Raw genomic sequence first — 13,471 nt, forward strand, 5'->3', positions numbered from 1 at the left:
AGATGAAACGTACCTTTTGGTAAAAACTCAACTCGTCGTGTTTGGAGGACAAAGAATGCTGAGTTGCATCCAAAGAACACCATTTCTACTGTGAAGCATGTGGGTGGAAACGGCATGCTTTGGGGCTGTTTTTCTGCAAAGGGACCTGGACGATTGATCCGTGTAAAGGAAGGAATGAATGGGGCCATGTATCGTGAGATTTTGAGTGAAAACCTCCTTCCATCAGCAAGGGCATTGAAGATCAAACGTGGCTGGGTCTTTCAGCATGACAATGATCCCAAACACACCACCCGGGCAATGAAGGAATGGCTTTGTAAGAAGCATTTAAAGGTCCTGGAGTGGCCTAGCCAGTCTCCAGATCTCAACCCCATAGAAAATCTTTGGAGGGAGTTGAAAGTCTGTGTTCCCCAGCAACAGCCCCAAAACATCACTGCTCTAGAGAAGATCTGCATGGAGGAATGGGCCAAAATACCAGCAACAGTGTGTGAAAACCTTGTGAAGACTTACAGAAAACGTTTGGCCTCTGTCATTGCCAACAAAGGGTATATAACAAAGTATTGAGATAAACTTTTGTTATTGACCAAATACTTATTTTCCACCATAATTTACAAATAAATTCATAAAAAATCCTACAATGTGATTTTCTGGATTTTTTTCTCCTCATTTTGTCTGTCATAGTTGAAGTGTACCTATGATGAAAATCACAGGCCTCTCTCATCTTTATAAGTGGGAGAACTTACACAATTGGTGGCTGACTAAATACTTTTTTGCCCCACTGTATCATTACAACCAGAGCATGAAACCATAGGCCTATTTTATTGTCTATTTTTCATTCTGGGTTGAATTGAAACAATAGCTGTTGATGACGCAAATGATGATGCAAATGCTATATAGGCCTCAATAGCATCATGGATGATACAGTATATGAGTGCTAAAGTATGGTCACATTTTATTTGCTCTGAAAAAACAACTCTTTTGAAAAAAAATACATAGTCCGCCGCCCCTTGTCTAACCAGACGCCGCTGTTCTATCCTGCCGGTACATTGTATAACCAGCCAGCTGTATGTTAATATTGTCCTCGTTCAGCCACGACTCCGTGAAGCATAAGATGTTACTGTTTTTAATGTCCAGTTGGTAGTTTAATCTTCCCCGTAAATCGTCAATTTTGTTGTCCAAAGATTGCATGTTTGCTAACAGAATTGAGGGAAGTTGGGGTTTATATGATCTCCTCCGAATTCTCAGAAGGCAGCCCACTCTCCGGCCTCTCTTTCTCTATATCTTCTTCACGAAGATCACGAGGGTTGGGGCCTGTTCCCGAGGGAGCTTTTTTCCTCCACCTCGGGCTCGTCAGAGTCGTGAAAGAAGAAAAAGGATTCTGCTAGTTCGTGGTGAGCAAACACAGTACTGATGTCCACAAGTTATTTTCGGTCATAAAAGACAGTAGTGGCAACATTATGTACAAAATGAGTAACATAATAAGTTACAAACAACGCAGGTAAACAAACAAATAACAAAATTGGTTGGGGGTACGTTAAATGTCTGCCTACTACTCCGGCACCATCTTACATTATTTTTGTAAATAACAGCTGGTGCACTATATCTAAGGAATTCTCAAGCTTTTGCTCGCCTAAGGTTGAGTATATCATGAAAAGCTGTAGACCGCACTACCTACAGAGAGAGTTCTCATCTGTATTCTTCGTAGCTGTTTACATACCACCTCAGTCAGAGGTTGGCACCAAGATAGCATTGAAGAAGCTGTATTCTGCAAAAAGCAAACAATAAAATGTTCACCCAGAGGCAGCGCCGCTCGCAGTCGGGGACTTTAATGCAGGGAAACTTCAATCAGTTTTACCAAATTTCTATCAGCTTGTTAAATGTGCAACCAGAGGGATAATAACTCTGGACAAGACTCTACTCCACACAAAGAGACGCATACAAAGCTCTCCCTCGCCCTCATTTGGCAAATCCGACCATAATTCCATCCTCCTGATTCCTGCTTGCAAGCAAAAATTAAAGTAGGAAGCACCAGTGACTAGATCAATAAAAAAGTGGTCAAAAGAAGCAGATGCTAAGCTACAGGGCTGTTTTGCTAGTACAGACTGGAATATGTTCCCGGATTCCTCCGATGGCATTGGGGAGTACACCACATCTGTCATTAGCTTCATCAATAAATGCATCGATGACATCATCCCCACAGTGATCATATGTACATACCCCAACTAGAAGCCATGGATTACAGGCAGCATCCACACTGAGCTAAAGGCTAGACCTGCCACTTTCAAGGAGCGGGAATCTAATCTGAAAAGCTTATAACATATCCCGCTATGCCCTCCGACAAACCATCAAACAAGCAAAGTATCTATACATGACTAAGATCGAGTCATACAACACCGGTTCTGACGCTCGTCGGATGTGGCAGGACTTGCAAACAATTACAGACTACAAAAGGGAAGCACAGCCGAGAGCTGCCCAGTGACATGTGCCTACCAGACGAGCTGTACTACTTTTATGCTTGCTTCGAGGCAAATAACACTGAAACATGCATGAGAGCACCAGCTGTGGACTACAGGAAAAAGAAGACTGAGCACTCCCCCATTCTCATCGACGGGGCTGCAGTGGAGCAGGTTGAGAGCTTCAAGTTCCTTGGTGTCCACATCACCAACAAACTAACATGGTCCAAGCACACCATGACAGTCGTGATGCGGTCACGACAAAACCTATTCCCCTCAGGAGACTGAAAAGATTTGGCGTGGGTCCTCAGATCCTCAAAAGGTTCTGCAACTGCACTATCGAGAGCATCCTGACTGGTTGCCTCACTGCCTGGTATGGCAACTGCTCGGCCTTCGACCGCAAGGCACTACAGAGGGTAGTGCGTATGGCCCAGTACATCACTGGGGCCGAGCTTCCTGCCATCCAGGACCTCTATACCAGGCAGTCAGAGGAAGGCACTAATAATTGTCAAAGACTCCAGCCACCCTAGTCATGGACTGTTCTCTCAGCTACCGCACGGCAAGCGGTCCTGGAGCGCCAAGTCTAGGTCCAAAAGGCTTCTGAACAACTTCTAGCCCCAAGCCATAAGACAGCTAAGACAGCTAATCAAAGAATGGCCAAGTCAAAGTCCAGACCTGAATCCAATCGAGAATCTGTGGAAAGAACTGAAAACTGCTCTCCATCCAACCTCACTGAGCTCGAGCTGTTTTGCAAGGAGGAATGGGAAAAAAATTCAGTCTCTCGATGTGCAAAACTGATAGAGACATACCCCAAGCGACTTACAGCTGTAATCGCAGCAAAAGGTGGCGCTACAAAGTATTAACTTAAGGGGGCTGAATAATTTTGCACGCCCAATTTTTCAGTTTTTGATTTGTTAAAAAAGTTTGAAATATCCAATAAATGTCGTTCCACTTCATGATTGTGTCCCACTTGTTGTTGATTCTTCACAAAAAAATACAGTTTTATATCTTTATGTTTGAAGCCTGAAATGTGGCAAAAGGTCGCAAAGTTCAAGGGGGCCGAATACTTTCGCAAGGCACTGTATCTTCTGTTGAGATAGTTCCATCTGTGCAACTGACTTAGTCAGGTTTTAATTCCAGTTTGTCTACAAATTAATCATTGATATGATTGATTCCCGTCTTCAAATTAAATAACAGGACTAAATCAAATAAAACTTTAAATGCAATTTACATAAAGTTTGATTTGATTTAGGCCTATTCTTTAACTTTGATTATTGATTGAGATAGAGACGTGAATCCAACATATCAATTATTAATTTGTAACTAATCTGGATTTAAAACCAGACTAAATCAGTGGCACAAAAGATAGGTCAAAAGATATCTCCTTCAAATGTTGATATTTGGTTGCGTTCAATTCCAATATCACTTTTGCAATAGAGTAAATAGCCCATTAAATTGTCGACAAATTAAGAAATTATATGTTGGATTCACGTCTCCAATTAAATACAAAATAAAAGAATTAAGCCAGTGGTTCAGATGGAACTATCCAAGCCTTATATATCCTTTAAATGTTGATGTGCTTGTGTTGTCAACCAAACAAAATTCAATATTACTTTTGTAAAACAGCCTTAACTTTAGATTATTTAATATCTTACAAACTAATGTAACAGTATTCATTCAACCTTACATTGAGTAATCCATCCATGGCCACATTTTGAGGTAGGCCTACAGTAACTATAAATGTCTTATGTAATCATAGAAAGTGTGCATGTTCAAGATAGCATGCAAAAGTCGCAGGTCTGTGAAGATCTTCACAATTGCTATAATAATCTGTGCAGAATCTCGAACAGCATTGATCCTTTGCACTATAATTTGAATGCAATCTCAAGGGGGGCCAGACAAGCTGGGCAGGAAGGGGTTAATGGAGCAGGGAGAGGATGGAGGGAGACAATGGGCAGGTCAATGGCTCGTAAAGCTTGGCTTTAGGGTTGCTGAGAAGGACTTCCGCACTGCATGGTCTCTCTCCACTGACTGTAGCATCATCAGTTAACTGCGTGCTCATGCTCTACTAGTCTATTCACTGCAGATGTCATTCCACAGCATGCACAACAGGTTGCACATAAATAACACAGTGGTGGGAACATAGTTTAGATTTCGGCATTTGTGAGCAATTTGTTTCCTGTCTACAATGTTGAAATGGATTGAATGTTGTGGATTTTAATACCTTGTTAAATGGTAAATTCATCTCGTTTTAACCTTATATTCAAATCTCCACTCCAGCACCATACCCGTCTCTACATAGGGGTGGCCAGGGATGGATAATAATGGATTACATGTAAGGGATTACAAAAACCGCTAACTGTAATGCCTTACATTACCTGCAAAAATATTGTAATCAGATTACAGATACTTTTGAAAAAGTAGATGATTACTTTGAGTACTTTTAAATTCAGAAAGGGTGTTTTCTCAATGACTTTCAAATCAGAATTCAAAAAGGCGCAAGTTCAAGGTGGTTCGACCTGAGTGAGTCTGACCACAAGTCAGAGACCAGTATGATGACACACCATGTGTTTGATGGATTGCGGGAAAATAGCAGGAATAGACCTTTGTAGGCTACAGTCAAAGCTATGTCTTCCAATGCTTTGACTGCTGTCGGCATCCAAACTTGAATAAACGCTTGGAGGTAAGGATGACAGCAGTGGTGTAGTCTACAGTGATACACATATCCCTTTTTATTAGAAAAAATCTACATAGCGCATTGATGTGAATCACACTGCTGCACTCTCATTTAGCTATTTGTGCCTTATGGATTGTGGCCGTTCACAAATCTAAATGTGTAGTTTCACCCAATAATTGTCAAATTCAAGAAGTTTAAGCTGCCTGTCAATCATTGTTTTTGAAACCAGTGAACAACCAGTGAGAAATGTACTCTTGCAACAACTGCATAGTGTGAATCCCATCCTCTGGAATAAAAGTGGGGCTTTTATTACTCAATCTAATTCATACCGATAAAAAAAAAATCATCCGTAGGCCTAATGGACACCTGCTCAAACTCGTACACTTTTGATAGACTTAAAGGGGCAGTCTGTAGTTGCTACATCAATTTATGGACTTAGAAATTATGTATTTTAATGTAAAGATATACTTTAATCGTATGATTGTATGTAGTAGAAAGCTTTGGTAAGAAGAAGCCTACATAACCTATCCAGTAAGTAAATTTTAACATCTATATATGGCCAACTATGTAAACTTTAACATTGATTTATCCTGCAATAGATGTGGTTCAATTGGTAACATACATTTTTGTCTTCTTCTAAAGCCTCTTAAGGGGAAAGTAATCTAAAAGTAAAGTAATCAGATTAAGTTACTTAGTCTGGGTAATCCAAAAATTACATTACTGATTGCAATTTTGGACAGGTAACTAGTAACTATAATGTATTACATTTAGAAAGTAACCTACCCAACCCTGGGGGTGGCAGGTAGCCTTACAGTTAAGAGTTGGGCCAGTAACAGAAAAGTAACTGGTTTGAATCCCCAAGATGGAAAATTCTGCCGTTCTGCACTTGAGCATGGCAGTTAACCCACTGTTCCCAGGCCGTCATTGAATATAAGAATATGTTCTTAACTGACTTGCCTGGTTAAATAAAGGTAAAAGAAACACACAAAAAAAAAAAAAAAAAAAACTGGTAGGTGGAGTTCTACCTTAAGAAATATGAAATGGTAACACTGGCGCTAGAGCTGCTGAATCAAGTGTACCTATGGTCAACAGCACGACAAAATAGCAACACAAGGCTTTGTTGTTTTTTACTAAAATGTTTGGTGATAGACTAGGAATGGCTTGGAGATCGACCGGTTGGTTACCACTGGTCTATGACAAACAAGTAGCATGTTCGTCTGAGGCTACTGATCTCTTCATTTTGCATGATAAAGATGTCAGACACCAAGATAGGTGCACTAAAATGTACATAGTATGGCGCCCCTGGAGCAAATGAAGATTGTGCCTCACAGACAGATTCTTCACCTTGTCGGCGTGGGTATTCAAACCAGTGACCTTTTCGTTACTTTTTCTGGTACTCACCTTCGCTCTCATCTCCCCTTCGCTACCTCACTGCAACTCCTCTTCCATCCTATCATCTCTTCCCTCCGCCTCAAACCTTCTCCCACCTAATTCAACAACGAAAATTGGATGTTAATCCGTATTTGTCTGCTGGGACACAAAATCGCGGTCGACGTAGTTGTAGTCCCTTTTTAAAATTTGCCTACATATTAGAACAATATCTGTATTAAAGGGATAGTTCACTGCAAAACTGAGTTTTTGCTACATACTGAAAGTTCTCTCTTGAAAACTTGACTCCTGACACGGACAGTTGTTTGGAACAAACTACATTAAGTGAACTATGCCTTAAAGATGGTTCTAGCCATGAAACTGCATCCCTTTGAGTATGAAAGTATTTTTTCCCCATTCTCTGCAGCAGTCCTCATGAGTATGCAGCACTGAGGCAAAGACTAGACAGTGTTGGGTAGACTTCGGAAAGCATCTCATTACCTCATCAAATTGTAAATAATATACCCTTGGGGGACCCTCTTCAACTCTTGGCAAGTGCATAAAAAAGTCAGTGCCTGAGGGTTAAAAAGTGATAAATGTGGCATTCTTAGGACCCCAGTCAAAAACTGACATTGAGAGAACATGGCCATAACTATTTTGTAGTGCGTGTCACTGGACTAGAGATTGAGGGGGCATCATAGAATGCAGAGTCTAGCTCAGGCCCATGCAGCCAGCTCTGCAGTTGCTGCTAGACAACGTGGCAGCTCAATAATTAATCTGGCTGCTGCTGTTGGACCCCTATAGAAAACTACATTAGGATGTAATGGACCGAGATCGATTGCGAGAGATGATGGATCAAAGTAGAGGCGACAGTTTCTAGAAGAGTGTTTGAGGGCTGGATCACTGAACCCACCAGAAATCTGAAAACGAGATTTGGCCCTTTGAAATGACAAAGAGTTTACAGAAGTTAGAAGCTACATGGAACCTTTGCCCTCCAAAAGGGGTTCCTAAATAGAGCATCTTCAAAATACCAACTCATTGAGCCCAGTGACCTAGTTCAGTATCAACCTACAAATCACCTTCGAACAGTAATCCAAGGAGGACACAAAATATCATTTATTATAATTTATTGTACATTGTTATTCCGTACCATTAATTCGGAAGAGCTAACAAAAACTAACATTGCCATTTATACAAAATATAAACTATAAGGGGGAATATACATGTGTCATCCTTTCCCACGTGGTTACAGTACAGTCATTTTGTTATGACCAACCCAGGCATTGAAAGGGAGATATGCCAGTTATATCCTCCTTGAAAAAGACCAGAATTTTTTTTGAAATCACTACGCATACAGACTCAAGTCCAGTGTCAAAGTTATTCTCTTCGCATACAACACATTCTGGTACATTGCCAATAACACAAACTAAAAAGCACCAAATCGTGAAAACCTCATTTAAAATATTTTAATTAAAAGAGGTTTGAATTTCTTCATTAATAATCTCCTATGCACAACCTTCACTTTGGGCACATACAAAACACATTTCAGATTATTTTCCTAGGTATAATTCAAAACTACGATTAGAACTTCTGTACACCAAAGTGGTCCACATTTTGAGAGACATGTGACATGACAACCACCTGCGTCCTCCAGGCCTACATCCCCCAGCATTCCACAGACTGATAACCAGGATGTTTTGGTGGAGTTGCTATGGAAACGCAGGTCTTGAGGGATGGCGGAGTATAGTGCTGGAGCAGGAAGCCATGTTGAAGAGTGCCATTCATTTGATTCTCCATAAGTGATTTAAAAGGGGGGGGGGGGGTGATGGTGGCAGCTTCCTCTCCAACTGACGTTACACCCCCCCTTCGAAGAAAAATGTCAGCACTAGGATTTTCTTTCTTTTGGGCGAATGAGTGGGTGGGGCGAATTCTTAGAGGTAAGCCTAGTGGTCTCTGTTCAGTGCGGTTGAGGGGAGTGGTGGTGGTTGTAGTAATTGAGCGGTGGATCAAGGGTTCAACAGTAGCGGTGCAGGAGGGAGGTCGCCATGACGATGGGGAGCAGGAGAGAGAAGGGGCTGGACTGCAGTGACATGCCCACTCCGGTAGGGGAGGTGGAGTTGGCCGAGCTGCTGTACGGGTCTGTGGCCATGGTGGTGGAGTTGACGCTGGAGCCCGCACTGGTCGCATTAACCCATGTGGATCCTGTTGTGTTTTGGGAGACCACCTGCAGGCAACCAGGAAGAGGCTTGGTTAAGTGAGAACTCAAACGTAACTCTACAGAATTGGGACAACTCCTCATTGATCCATGACAAAGCACATTTCAGCCAAAGCGGACATCTTCAATATGATGTAATATCTAGAGGACTTGTGAAATGTTGACACATTTGTGAAATTTGTGGTGTTGAAGGCTGGCTGTGAAAAAGTAGCACACAATAGGTTGAACACCAGCTATAGTGGCATGGATATTCTAGGCCATGCGTGTATAACAATGAATTGTGATGTAGATATTACAATGAAATGGCCATTAAGGTTTGGGGAAAGTAATTATCCCAGCTAGCACATATGGTTCCTTAGACATTATGGGAATGCATGTTTTTGGATTGACCAGTGTCCTGACCAGTAAAAAGTGAACTTATTTTGTTTATGTTCTGAGAACAAGTGAAAATAGCCTGTTCTGGGGACATTTATTTTTAGGTTGGAGTGAGGTTCTGAGAGCAATTTATTGTGGTTCCATGAAAGTTTTATTAACACACTGAGAATAGAGTTTACAGGTTTTTGGATAACTTCCTTAACTTTCCCTGAATGTTTGAAGACTTAACACTGCTAGCTTATTTTACGTTTTTTTTTTCTACTCAAAGCACAGATGAAAGTGTAATTTCCTTAGGCATTGATCATGCAAATACTTTTGTGACATAGCCTCAGTGAGATTCTATAACCTATAATCTTCTGTTCTCTATCCACGGAATGCTATATATATATATATATATATATATACACACACTGGGAAGAACAAGTATTTGATACACTGCCGATTTTGCAGGTTTCCCTACTTACAAAGCATGTAGCGGTCTGTAATTGTTATCATAGGTACACTTCAACTGTGAGAGACGGAATCGAAAACAAAAATCCAGAAAATCGCATTGTATGATTTTTAAGTAATTAATTTGCATTTTATTGCAAGAAATAAGTATTTGATCACCTACCAACCAGTAAGAATTCCAGCTCTCATAGACCTGTTAGTTTTTCTTTAAGAAGCCCTCCTGTTCTCCACTCATTACCTGTATTAACTGCACCCATTTGAACTCGTTACCTGTATAAAAGACACCTGTCCACACACTCAATCAAACAGACTCCAACCTCTCCACAATGGCCAAGACCAGAGAGCTGTGTAAGGACATCAGGGATAAAATTGTTTTCTGATGGTTACTAATGTTGGTTTTTATGGAGAGGAATCTTAATGTTCTCGGGAACAGATGAGAACATGACATTTAAATAGAACCATGAGGAAACCTTATGCTGAAGTACTGAAATTCACACAGAAAGTTGTTTCTTAACGTTTTCTTAACATTGACAACATTCCTAATGGTCAAACAGTTGGAGAACGTTCCTGAAACATAACCACAATTGAAATTAATGTAACTATGTTTGAACTTTCAGGAAACGTTCTGTTAAAGTAATGAAATACAAAGAAAATAACGTTGCCAAGTTCCTTAAATGTGCTGAGAATGTTCCAAAGCCAAACAACTATACTGCACAATTCCCAGAAAGTTGTGGGAAGGTTGTATGCTAAATAACCACAGTTCAACCATGCTCTCACCAAGCTCAGAAACATAGTTCTCAGAAGTTGTGCTAGCTGGGTACTGATTGAACAATTTTGTAGTCCAACATTGCATGTCAAATCCCACAGAAAACCCCTGGATTAGAACAAATATTAGTTGCCTATCCAAACCAAGCACATTTCCATGGAATGGAAAATAAAATGGCAAATAAAACGTAATGCACCTTTAAATTAGACATACACTGGCAATAATTATGAAAAACATTATTTTTAACCAGGTATCACAGTGGCCAGTAAACACCATACAAAGAGAGGATGATAGTCCAAAAGCAGACGCACAAACTGTTGGTCTTTGCTACCCGTTTCAGGTTCCGTTTTAGCGCGCTGCACTGAAATCAACTTTAACCCTTGGAAAGACTCAGGTGTACCGTGGGTTTAAATAATTAATTCGCCTAAGTGTTTTTATAACAAAGTGATACAAGAAGGAAATGTAGGATAATTGCAGAAAAGACACCGAGATATGATTTATATGATTAGGCCTATAGATGGGAAGTAACGACTACCCTACTGGTCTATTAGGCTACTTTAAATCCTGTCTATCCAAGCCATATACAACTTAATCAAAAACAATGTATTATAAGCTATCGAATGAATAGCCGACGACAAAAATACCGCAAACAAATGAAAAGCGAATTAATGAATTTAAAAAAACGTATTTTTCTTATTAATATGAATAATACATTTTTTGTCATACCTCTGTCGATAAACATATGGCGAAGACAATCACTCCGAGATGAACAACTGTCATTTTTGACATCCTGATGATGATCTGGCCACAACTTCAAGCGCAGCCACAGTCCCTCTGAAAATGTGATCACTGAAATAGTCGGACGAACGTTTTATACCAGCATCATGACTGACGTGTGACGTTGAAACTTGCTCACATACACAAACAACCTGTAAACAAAATAACAATGTAGCCTACTGTAAAAGTGTGATACCCATATGTGTTTTTATATTGAATATATGCTTCGTTAAAATCCACATGGATTGTATATATTTCATGTATTTTAATAGATTATTTAATTAGAGTGTGTGTCATCAGTGGGAAGGCAAAATTCGGAAGCATTCAATTGGACAAAATAAAGCAAACAAAATATGTCTATTAAACCCATTGTATGGTGCCATTGGATGGAAAGGTCTGCTACATGGGCCAACTTCTATTCAGGTATTATCAGATTTTAACATCCAAATGAAGCCATATAAAGTTGGCAAATATTGTCGAATGTTGCCGTTAGAAATTCCAGAAATAGAGCTGATTATTTGACTTATTTTACATGCCAGAGTCATGTTTGTTCTAGCCTACATCGTATATTTATATCTGAACGTTCAAAAACCTTGTGTCTTACTGAACGCGACATTACTTTTGACCAACAGTGACATATCCTGGCTACAGTTGGTAATTAACCTATTTATGGTCCTATGGGAATTATATTAGGCTACTTGCGTCTTTGGTTTTTGTTTTACCATTGTATGGACAGGTTCCTATGACCCATAGAGTAATCTCAAAATGTTCTGTCCGAGCGTTATATGTATACAAATCTAATGGGTCAAATATACATGGGTTTCATCGGCAGAGGTAGCCCAAAGCTTCGAACACACCGACAGTGTTGTCTGCAGAATAGAACGCAGCATCATCTGGATATGTTTGCAACAAAAGTTCAACATTCACATTCTGATACCTTTTCTGTTAAGCCGTCTAGGCATACAGTTTGACGCATACGTTCGATAAATTCAAAGTATGCACCACACCGGACGCACTGAAACTGCCTCTGCACCGCAATGCTGCAATGCAAACGCAGCGTTTCATTTGAAATGGATGTAATGATGGCGTCGCGAAATCCCTAACACTGTTGGTGTGCTCGAAGCGTGAGTCCATAGGCTGAACAAGCATCCAAATGGTAAGTCAATTTGCCTCAACAGAAAAAGGGTAATATCGCTCTCTGGTGGCAAGTCAAAGTATCGCAAAATCAAAGACCTTATATAACCGCCCACTGTGAACTTATGGGGGGAACCTGTTTGTACCTCACAAACATTCTCGATTGTCAGGGACAATACACATTGTCAGGGACAATACACTTTAATCATCCCTCTATGGACAGTAATGCAAATAATGATACATTAAAGGTACACAAAATTGCCCTTCTTATGACTGGATCCGGTCCTTCTGTAGCTCAGTTGGTTGAGCATGGTGCTTGTAACACCAAGGTAGTGGGTTCGATCCCCGGGACCACCCATATGTAGAATGTATGCACACATGACTGTAAGTCGCTTTGGATAAAAGCGTCTGCTAAATGGCATATATTATTATTTATTATTATCCAGATGTGGGGATTGTAACTTTAGGCCTTATAAATACCGTCTTGAGTCCCTGCCACTTTGGTAAGTGGATTTCAGAGGGAATAGTGAGGGTCTTGTTTCCCTCCAGAGGGAACCCAAGGGACAGCGTTCCCTTCGCTGCCTGTGCTCCCTGCAGAGGCACCAGATGTGCTCTGAGACGGGAAGAGAGGGGCCTTTTGGAAGGCATCTGATAAGCCCCGTTCCCAAAGCCCAGGCGGATCTCGTATCACCAGTGGCCAGCGGGTCTACGAGGGGAGCGCAACCTGAGCCAGCGCACCGGGATCGGGTTTCTGTTTACATGAGCTGTGGTCCCCAGGGTTCCTCGAAACAGAGCAGGGCAGAGGGGGCCGAGGGGAAATGGAAGAGGGGTTGTGCAACACCCCTCTTCCTGTCTTGTCTTGTCCTGTCCTGTCCTGTCTTGTCCTGTCTTGTCCTGTCTTGTCCTGTCTTGTCCTGTCTGTCTGTCTGTCTGTCTGTCTGTCTGTCTGTCTGTCTGTCTGTCTGTCTGTCTGTCTGTCTGTCTGTCTGTCTGTCTGTCTGTCTGTCTGTCTGTCTGTCTGTCTGTCTGTCTGTCTGTCTGTCTGAGGTTCATATAGTCACAGAGGGGTAGAGTAAATACGGTACATAAAGATCAGAGAGCGAGAGATAGAGAAAAAGAGGAGAAATAAATGAATGTAAAGAGAGAGAGAGACATCAGCAAATCAGACACACAGAGTTGTTAGAGCTGTAAAATGTTTCTCCCGAGTAGCGCAGCGTCTAAGGCACTGCATCACAGTGCTAGAGGCATCACTAAAAACC

At 41.0% G+C, this 13,471-nt stretch overlaps 1 long non-coding RNA gene across 1 annotated transcript; it reads right to left on the minus strand.

The window, feature by feature from the left end:
- Positions 1-7,607: 7,607 nt before the first annotated feature.
- LOC123995708 lies at positions 7,608-11,182 on the minus strand. The gene is made up of 2 exons (XR_006831876.1): positions 11,028-11,182; positions 7,608-8,719 (listed from the first exon to the last, which is right to left on the minus strand). It is a non-coding gene; the product is annotated as an uncharacterized LOC123995708 (long non-coding RNA).
- Positions 11,183-13,471: the final 2,289 nt, after the last annotated feature.

This window comes from Oncorhynchus gorbuscha, linkage group LG14, assembly GCF_021184085.1.
Source record: "Oncorhynchus gorbuscha isolate QuinsamMale2020 ecotype Even-year linkage group LG14, OgorEven_v1.0, whole genome shotgun sequence".
NCBI lineage: Eukaryota > Metazoa > Chordata > Actinopteri > Salmoniformes > Salmonidae > Oncorhynchus > Oncorhynchus gorbuscha.